Source organism: Dicentrarchus labrax, unplaced genomic scaffold (genome assembly GCF_905237075.1).
Source record: "Dicentrarchus labrax unplaced genomic scaffold, dlabrax2021, whole genome shotgun sequence".
Taxonomy (NCBI): domain Eukaryota; kingdom Metazoa; phylum Chordata; class Actinopteri; family Moronidae; genus Dicentrarchus; species Dicentrarchus labrax.
The window spans coordinates 17,540,497-17,551,090 of NW_026136706.1; positions in this window are offsets into that span (position 1 = coordinate 17,540,497).

The window sequence follows — 10,594 nt, forward strand, 5'->3', positions numbered from 1 at the left end:
GAACAATTGCTGACGTGTGGTTATTTAAAAAAAAAAAAATGTGTGGGATAAAATGCCAGGCTCAGGATAGACCATATATAGTCTAATAGGACAGATAAATGAATGTATGGCTGCCTTTGTATGCAGTTGTGTTTATTTATGTGGTCGTTGTTTGAGGATATCACCATATACTGTCAGTGGATGTAACCCTACAACAAAACGCATTGTGTACTGCTTTCAAGTGTTATACAAATAAAAATATTATTGTTGTTGAACAAAAATAAATAAATAATCCATTCTCAGTGCAAGTAGGCCTATAAGACTAAAAAGGAAACATTGCTTTTGCATTCACCATCTTTCAGGTCAAACAAGGAGTTCATTGAATATTTGTTATAAAGATAGTTTTGAATCATTTTTCATTCATCGGTTCTATTTTGTGTTTTTCTTCTCCTCTCGAATATGGATTATTTTGAAGACAACATTTAGTCACTACCGGTCTGATTCAAGGTGTCAGTGGGTAACTTGGTGCAACTCTTCTGGCCTCACACTTCCGCCTTCAAAACAAGACTTTTGACACTAGATGGCGCAAATCTCATATGTGTAATGGACCCAGTTCTCGGCCCTTCACAGTGGATTTGATGTGAATGGGTGTTGATTGAGGAGGAGATTCAAGTTATAAGGCGCATAAATGGTGTTACTACTTGTTATTTTTTTCCATAACATTTTTGTTCCCCTGCAGTTAGTTGCAACATATTCCTGCAAATTGCAATTCTTGTTGTTTTTCTACTATGATAAAGACTAATAGCAAAGCCATTTCCTGAGAAGTCATTACAGATTTCTGTGAACACAGTCTAATTTATTTTGGGCTGAGTAATAGGTCGGGTTTGTTGGGTAATATGGGACACAGTTTTGTAATCAGTCTGTTGTTTTCATAGGACACGTTAAGTAATGTGGAACATAGTTTACTAAATGGTGTAAAAGGCATGAAATTGCCAAGCCTTTAGAATTCTTTCTCAATTCAAATTATCCAGCATGCTCTCTGTTTCTATTTTCTCTCTGCTATTAATTTCACTTTTTTATGTCTCTCTGAGATTTCACAGACTTGTTCTCGTCAGCCACCAACCTCCATCTGTCTCTGTCATTCTACTTATGCCATCACTTAAAACATAAGTGTGCCTACGGATAACTTAATGGGCGCACAATATTTTTCACACTATGAGGAAACAGGTATTTCATGATATAAAGTTGTCTTGGCTTTAGAAAAACAGGTTTTATTGATTCAAGCAGGTGGCTGGATGGAGAACAGGTTAGCCTGCAGGGTTACTATTGTCTGCCAAAGACCTGTGATGAATCTAAACCTCAAAAGAAAGAAAGCCTCTTACAGAAATAAAACAAATGCCAGTAGGACTAGAAAGGCTTTAATGCCATATACTTGACACAAACTTAATTAACAAATAAAACAGACAAAATATGCATAATAGGGCCTTAAAAAAAACTTTAGAGTGGGTGTATAAAATGCTTTAGTCCTGAATAATGCAATGATGTAACAACTTTGATATCATACCAATTTTATCATCTGATGTCTAAGGTATGGTGAGTGGATAAGGAATATGCAAGTGTGAATTAGTCCCAGATGTCCCATAATACCTGTGTAATCCTATTTTATCTCCTACAGTTTGGTGTCATTATAGCTCTTCAGAGATATAGTTTACAGTATCTTTACTGCACATTAGTTCAAGTTGTCCTTCTTTGTCAGATTTGTTTGTCACCTCCATCATCTTGGACACAGTCCACTGAAATGCTATGAATGTTTTTCAGATGAGTGTGTAAGTTGTTGTGATTTATAAGAAGCAGATGGCTGAGGTTTTAAAAAGCCTCTGCAGCGCTCTGCTGAAGCTCAGCTCACAAAGAGCCACACTCATATACCCAGATTGGCTAAACAGAATCTGACATTTATGAGTTTTACCCACGTTTTGCATTACTGCGGCAATGATGGAAACACTGGTGGCATGGCGTACTCTGGCCGACAGGAAGATGATATATGCAGTTTTTGAGCAGGGTTGAGGCAGAGTAAGTTGGCGTTGCAAAAAATTGGGGCCTCAAGAGTCTCAGAGGAAGGTAGTGAAAAAAAAAGCTTGGGCTTTGACAGTAATTTTGTGAACCTGTGCCACAGCTGCAAAGGGCTCAGTCTGTCCATATAAAAGTACTTTGTGGTGTCTCTCTGTTATTGAGAGCAGGGTTGATGGGGGTGTTCAAGGAAGATTCACTGCAGCTCATTTACTGACAGTTATCTCCTTAACTAAGATGAGTGAAACATTATTTTGAGTGGTTGAGTAGTGTATTTCCACAGAGGTCACACTCAAGGTTGATGAATCGCACCAACCTGGTTGAGTTTGTATTTTGTCTTCAAGAGGAGTCATTCTTTTTCCTGCAGCTGACATTTAAGACACATTCTTCAACATTACTGTAAACAGCTCTAACACCAAGCACATGACATTACAGTCAACCACAGGCTTCTGTTTACTGGAGGTCCCCATTAAAGACACCTTTTTTGTTTTAGGGAGGGAAGCTCAGGAATGTGACTCGCAGTCATTTTCAGGAGGCTGTCAAGCTGTTCTCTATTGCCCAGTGGTGACATATTCTCATTTTGACACCCCAGAATAACAAGTACTGTACTGTAATATATATTCACATAGCCTTCTGAGGACATTGATATGTGTATGAGAAAACAAAAAGCACTTTTGAGAAATATATTACATATAAATATATAACAAAATACATGAATATACTCAAAATAAACATAGCCCTCATGTTGTCATGCACAGTTTTCAGTTATTCTAAGTTATAAATCCTCTTTTAAATAAACACTTTGTGTATTAACACATAAATAAAGCCATGGCTGCTCTGTAATGCCATCTCACCTTACTAGAGGTATAGGGTGGGCCCCTCCAGATTTAATGGCAAGAATTTCAGAATTTATTTGGAAGATCAAAATCCTTAAGTGTGTGTATGTACTGTACTTCTTCACAGCATGTATGGCTTTTTGGTCCTAATGAGCTTGTGGATGAAAGATTTCTCGTTACATGCGTTCCTGCATCTCAGTCATCTGTGAAGACAATTAAAAAATGTCTTTTGTTGGAAAGTTGAAGACTAATCAGTTCCATTCCTGGTCTACTAGATGAGCGTGTGTTCATTTTCATATGTATTAGCAGCTTCCATTTTTATGAGTTTCTGGCTGTTGAACTGCTAATTAATGTGATTGTTTATATTTCAGCCAGAGCATTCTTTTAAATGAATATTAGTTTTTTAGTTTTTTCATCTCGTGTTCCCACAAGGTATCAGCACTTTTTCACCAAGTTGGCAAATCACCAGCACTTTCAATTGTGTCCCTGGAGGTTTAGGTTTAGCCTTTACAGTTGGCTAATTAACAGCTACACAACAGCGTGTACTAAACATGTTTGAAGTTGTTTAACAGTCTTTTGAAGTGCATCATTTACGGACTATGAATTAATTACCTTGTAAATCAATAGCAAGCTCAGTCAAACTGAAGAACCCACTCAAAAACACAACAGCCTCCTGTATCACAATTGCTAATCTGCCGGGGAAATTGTGTGTTGATTAGATATAGGAAAGAATTCCTGTGTGTGTGCTTTAAGTGCTCTTCAAGATGTGCTCATTTGCATTCAGCAATATGTGAGCTTTAGATAAGTTGGGTTTGTGTGACCTTTAACCTCTGCAGTAGAAGGCAGGAACAGGAATTGATACAGGGCTGCTCTGCTTTTTCTTGCTCCAGTGGTAGATTATTAAAGACTTGGTACACATCCAAACTTTTCATGTATTATCTTGATTGAAACCTTCCTCCTGCTTCCCTCCAGCAGTTGACTCTAGCCTCCTGAGCAAACAGATAGCGATAAACCACTTTCTTGTGATGGTCGGAAGGAGAGTTTTGAACATGTGTCCTTGTAGCCTTTCCCTTCCTGGACTTTATGTCACCGTGGTCGGGGTCCTTGAGTGGAAAGGGATGGGTGGGGTGGGTGCTACCTCCCTGCGCTAGGTTAATGCTCCCAATCAAGTTTTTTTCCCTGCCACGGGGGGGTCACACGGAGGTTTGTGTTTGTGTGTGCCTTCAGTATGGATGCTCAACACGCAAACTTTCATTGGGTGAGTGTTTGATGGCAAGATATCCACAAAGAGGTGAGAAGGAAATGCTACAAATCACAAGATCTCATGAATTTAAGGTTTTACTGTAAGGCCTATTATGAGAATGTTCAACCTGGCCCATTATACCTGTCATTGCTCACTGGATTTTCTAGAGAGACTTTTCATTATGATGATGAACTCACATACTGCACTCCCAGTAGCCACAAAGACTCACTGTGAGACCTGTAATTACTAACCACATTAGACTGAGACTAGAACCAGGAAGCTGTGGTCCTTTGTGTTGCCTGGCCTGTGACTGCAGGATTATGGGTGCTCCTAGTGTTTATTATACATTATGTCACACCATTACAAGTACATAAAAACAAGATTTGAAATCAGTGAAGTGGTCCTTCTCTTTCCACGTGTCTAAATCAGCTAGTGTCATCAGAATAATTATGTCAGTTATTTAAACAGTATTAAATCTGTCCCAGTGTGTATCCATTGACATGACCTCAAATTTATGTCCCCTGACCACAGCACACTTCAGAGCACCAGTGGCCAACATACAACTGTAATTGCCTGTGAAAACCCCCTCAATGGGGAAATGGACCCTTCCACCGGTCATAATTTAGTGTTTTATGGGGGACAGAGTGTCACTTCAAAGGGGCAGAAATGAGACCACAGGGGCACCAATGACATTTCAAAATGACAGCATGGGGTTATGAAAGAATAAAAAAAAAAGATTTATTCTGAATATTTTTGGGAGATTTAATACCAGTAGCCCACCAAGTAGGTTTATATGAGCAAAGCTTACTTCCCGACTTCATAAAAAATCTAATCCACCTGATTTAATCTTTAATATTTGAAGATTGTGAATGCAAGGGGACTGCTGAAAAAGAACACAGCAGGGTTTATTATTTTCTCACAACATGTGCTCCTCGAGTGTAGGGGTTTGCTTTATGAAAACGGGAAATCCAGTTCTAATAAAATGCACTTTCTGAGATTGGACAGACAGATTTTTTATATATATCTGATATTTTATAGATTTATTTCCTTTTTTTCTTTCAAACTGATGTAATCCTGTATTTGCCATCTTATGCTTTAAGCTATCAAACAACCTAAATCACAGCTAATTTCACTGATACTTTCATACAAACACGATGCAAACACAATATTAAAGTCTTACAAAACTAAGGCAAATCTGGCAACAAATCTAAGAGTAAGAAAGCATTTGTTCAAGCTCTTTAGAAATGAGGATTCTCTGCTCTGCTGGGAAGAGTTGAATGTGCTGGTAGTGCTTAGAATACAACATGAACATCAGCTGCAGAGCATTACTCAGTTGTGAGGGGAAAAAAGAACATTTATAGGAAACTGTTTGGCACTGAGTGTCCTTCGTCTTTGGAGAAAATAACATTATGAAAAGTGAGAAACATGCCTATCACTATCATATGATCCAAATGGGAGCATGAATCCTGACCCCATCTGGTGTTTCCAACAGCTGTTGGACCGACTGTGGAGGGGAGGATCAACGAATTCTCCAAAATCCTTATCCTCCGTGAAGACTCATTTAGGGGTTTCAGCAGCAGCAAGATAGGTAACCAGGATGCACTCAGATGCAGTTATGCACACACAAGTTGAAACATATACACTTGTTCTCAAACTTGAACAAACACACACACTAACTCTCCATGACGTTCTGTCTTCCTGTGTTTGAGGCCAAATAGTCTCTGGACAGGATTTGACCAGCTGACTCCAGGGAGCAGGGAGCAGAGATCAGTCAGTGAACCACTGACAGTCAGTTCACAGTGAACTGAATGCAGGCAACATAAACATTCAGACTTTGTGAAGTTATTCATTCAAATCAAGTTTAACTGGCAAAGAGAGAAATCGTCCACAATAAAAACACTTAAAATGTAATAAAATGTTTAATATCTATGTAACAGTTACACACAAGGTTGTCATACTGATTAACACAACTGAAAGCTCAAACCTTCTACAGCTATTAAGACAAACTCATTTGTGAACTGTACCAACATTCATCTGTGTGTAAGAGTTTAACACACAGTGCTCTGCATGTTGGATAAGTTTCACAAACTGTGGGGCAGCCCCCCTGGTGGGGCATAGAGCCACTACAAGGGGGGGCGTGGATGACCAAGGGAAAAATATGGAGTGAAACTAAGTTAAAGGAATGTGATTTATGCAGAGAAAAGGAGTTTGCTGATGCTATCATGCTGACCTTCTTTTTTCTTTTTTTCTGAGCAGCTTTGCCTATCATTGGTAATGACTGATAAGAATTGTGGGATGGTGGGGCATGAACTTTTTTCTGCTTCTGAAGGGGGGCATGCCAGAAAGTTTGAGAACAACTGGATTAGCATGTGCAGCTGTGACAGAGTGCAGATGTATTGGCAGTGCGGCTAAAAAGCAAAAGCTAGGGACAACTACAGGAAAAATCCAAGAAGTACCAAAAAGCTGTTAATGAACCTTACCCTTTTTAATCTTGTTGCTTGGTGGTTAGATGACTCACCAAACGCAGATAATGTCACCTAATGTCAGGGTATTTCTAAAGCATCTAATGCTCAGGCACTTCAGTCATTGATACTAAATGTCAGCTTTTCAAAATAAAAGGACTGTGACTTTCTCTCCAGTTCACCTTTGTTTATTGTAACCTTTCATTAATCTGGAAAGCTCACTGAGATCTCTTTAGCAACAGAGACCATAGTTTAACAACCACACAGGGTGAAATTCAGCAAAGAAGAGCCACATCATTCCAAAAATCCTCAAACTTTAAAATTTCATAATGCAATAAAGCCAGAGTCTGTGTTTGGCACGATGCAAGGTATTGTGCTCTCCCTGCTGTTTATCAAGTAAAAAAATGACCAATCCATACCACTATAACTCTTTCTACATTCAGCACACAGAAGGACAGTCAAAAGTTACTCTTTGAATCGTCAGACAATAACTTTTTCGAACACACTAAACAAATTTATGATGCCTGTCACTGTAAGAGTATCATAGCTTGGATTGCTGTTGACTTTATACTCCTTCTGAGTCTTCAGTCCTGTCAGTGAAACATGTGAGCGCCGTTATCAGGGGAAATTGTTCATTCCATAAAAAAAAAGTTTGATTCTAAAGACTTATACACACATCCTGACAAAGTGTTGTCCAATTAAGCTCACACAGAGAATGGACGGAAGTGTGATGGGTTACAGCCCCCTGGAGACACACAGACCTATGGGAGCACTTCACCAAACTTCAGGTTTTATTGTGGCAGCGTTCCTACTATCTTAAGTGTTTTCATTCCGCCTTTAGATATCCTTTGAGGTATTTTCACTCCTTTTACGCTGCTTTTCCTGCTGCTGGTTGGCAGCATAAAAGGCTAATATTGACTTTGCTGATGTGTTTTTGTTCAGCATGGGAACGCTTCAGGCTTTTGGCTAGTGCTGGCCTCTTTGAGTGGCTTACCAGAGGGGCCTGGCAGATAGCCAGCATGTATAGCAGCTAATAATGGACTCTGCTATATAGTACAGCTCTGCTGGAAAGGGACAGATACACTGGTACAAGCCGCTGTAATTTGGGTTATGCACAGCATTGCATTAAAAATGTTAATGAAGTCATGGTGCTATCCATAGTGCTATCCATGAAAGGCTAATAAAAGTTTGAGAGATTTCAGAGATTAATAGAGCATTTAACCTGGCCCCTGCTGGTTTCCTGAAGTCTGGGCACAGAACACAGAAGAACAGCTCCATAGAGGAAGGTATTTGTGTTTTATCTTCACTGGCAGGAAACATCCCATGGCACTGAGAGAGAAGAATAGAATACAAAAATATGGATCGCAGTTGAGGAGCAAGGATCAATGGGCCCTCTGCCAACAGATTTCATGAGCCACTCCATCAACAGGAATGGAGGCACGATAGGGAGTTATGCAGCACAAAGTGAACCAGAAATCCATACGAGCCTTGACAAATCTTTTTCTCACTGATGCAGAAACTATCTGCGAGACTAATAGAAACACTGGCAGTTTTGGAGGAGATCCACCCAGCGATGAAGTTCAGCAATGTAACAAATCAATGTTGTTTTTCAGGCTGTGGCAGGGTGTTCCCTCATTGGGTTATGTAAGGTCTAGTACTGGAAAACAAAAGCTGTTAGTGGTTCATTAGGGTGGATTTCCCTTGAGTAAAATAACCTGTCCTGTGGGTAACTCATTAATTACAGTAACTGTTGTTACTCTAGGATTAAGTTTTACTTTTGGTATGACAGCTTATGATATAATAATTTTTATAAAGAATATTCTCCAGAGTGAGCAGCAAATAAAACTGTAATAACATCTTAAAAAACGACGTATTTTTGCTTAATATATTGCATTAAATTGTGATTAAGCATTGAAATGACTGGAATCTTCCCTATGGAATAAGTATTGTTATTTAAAGAAATAGAGTGACATTTTTGGGAACGATGTCTTTTTGCTTTTTTGGCAGAAGACTTAAGTTGTAAATATAAAACTACAGACATCAGTCGGTTAGCTTAGCTTAGCTTAGCTTAGTATAAAGACTGGAAAAAGGGGGGAAGAGCTAGCCTGCTTCTCTCTCTCCAAAGGTAACAAAATTCGCCACCCAGCAGTTGCAGTTGGCATGCCTGCCTCTGTTTAGTCATTAACCTCTCTTGTCATTCCCCACCTGCCCTGTAGTTGCCCCCAGTATGTTCCCAGCATTCCTAGTCACCTTATCCCCTTACTCACTAACATACCTGTTCCCCATCCCCCATTAGCTCCCCTGCATATACCAGCCCTCTTTCCCAACACTTAGACAGATCATCCAATGTACTAGCGGCCCAGCCTTCATACCTGACCGCAGCCTGTTCCCCACTCTGCCTGTCTGCCCCATGCCAGCTTTGTTTGTCCTCGCTGACACATTACCTGTCTTGAACTGAAGTAAACAGTTTATTGCTTTCAACTCTGCCTCTGAGTCTTGCTTTTCTCTGTGTGCAGAACCATTACAACATTGCAAATATTACCTTTGATCATTGTTTGAGCTTGAATTACTGATTATCTAATGAAATACTGCTTTGTTTTGGAAAAAAATGCTTGTTTGCTTTCTTTCGGGGAATTAGATAATAAGATTGAAATTATTTTCATTTTGTTTTGATGTTTGTAAGTATGTCAACATAATTCAAGTCTTGTTAAGAGACCACACGCATTCTGGGATGATTTCTTAAAGGCTTGATTGCTATAAACAAACGAATACTTTTACAAATGTATGTCTTTGTGTAGCAATGTGATAAAAATGAAAACAAACACATTATACTGATATGTCTGCAGCTATTCACTAACAAGAACAAACAGCACCAGAAGCAATCATAATGCAGCCTGGGACGACCTGGGTTTATCTGTAGTTGTCATGACAGTCATGTCAATTCCACTTGTGCATTCCTGTGGTATTAAGACACTCATGGATCCCTGGCAGGAATTTCCCCTGGCCCGCTCTCTGTTTTTTCTGCTGTGTCCCTGCCTCTGGAGGTGAGTGAAAGTTCAACCACACCAAATCTGGAGTCTGAAAGAGCATCTCAATTTTTCAATATGCATATTGTGTTCCTCTGCACTGCTCTTGGCACTTGTGTTGGGCACAAATTGTGTACTCTATGACAATCAAAGCTTTTCACTCAAAAGTACTTTGCATACTTTTGGCCGGTTCCTGAATTCATAATGAAAGTAGATGGGTTTGTTTCACGGTGTACTCAGATCTGTGCTGAATCCTTTGTGTAATCCAAAGGCAGAATATAATAATGGATACATAAAGGAATAGGATAACTGTTGCTATGATTATGGTAGTGACCAGTGGGAGTATCACTTTACTTGCAGAAACCTGTGAATAGCATTTTCAAATAATACCAGAAAAACAAGAAGTGATTCATGTCATTGCCTTGGCAACATATCAGTGTTCTGTGCTGGAAATGCCTTTTTTTATAGAAAAGAGCAGCTTTTTGCCATCAGAGGCCAATTTACACTGTGTTGTCCAGAGCTGTCTCCAAGTTGTGTTCCCCAAGTGATTTATTTGTAAGACTATAATCGATATCACCTTGACTGGATAAGGTTGTGTGAAATCTTTCATGAGTGTCTGACATATTCAGTGATGGCAAAGATCAGGAGAATGGAGACATGGGCTGCAAGGGTGGGACTCTTGGTTTTCATCCTGTGTCATTCCTGAGAAGTGGCGGCAGATATTATGTCCAGATGTTTTTGCAGGTTAGAGTGGACACTATGATATCCTCTCTCTCTTTGCATTGTGTTCTGATACTTGGACAAATTGTACAGCTTGATAAGTCAATGATTATATTGATATTTTTTGAACAATAATGGATCAAATTACTATGTGTAATGTGAAAGGGGTTGCTCATAGTGACAAACCCACTGATAATTGCCATCAGACTTTTGGGCCTTTTCGCTACAACAGAGCTGTTATAGTGTCTTTTCAGCTGCAAC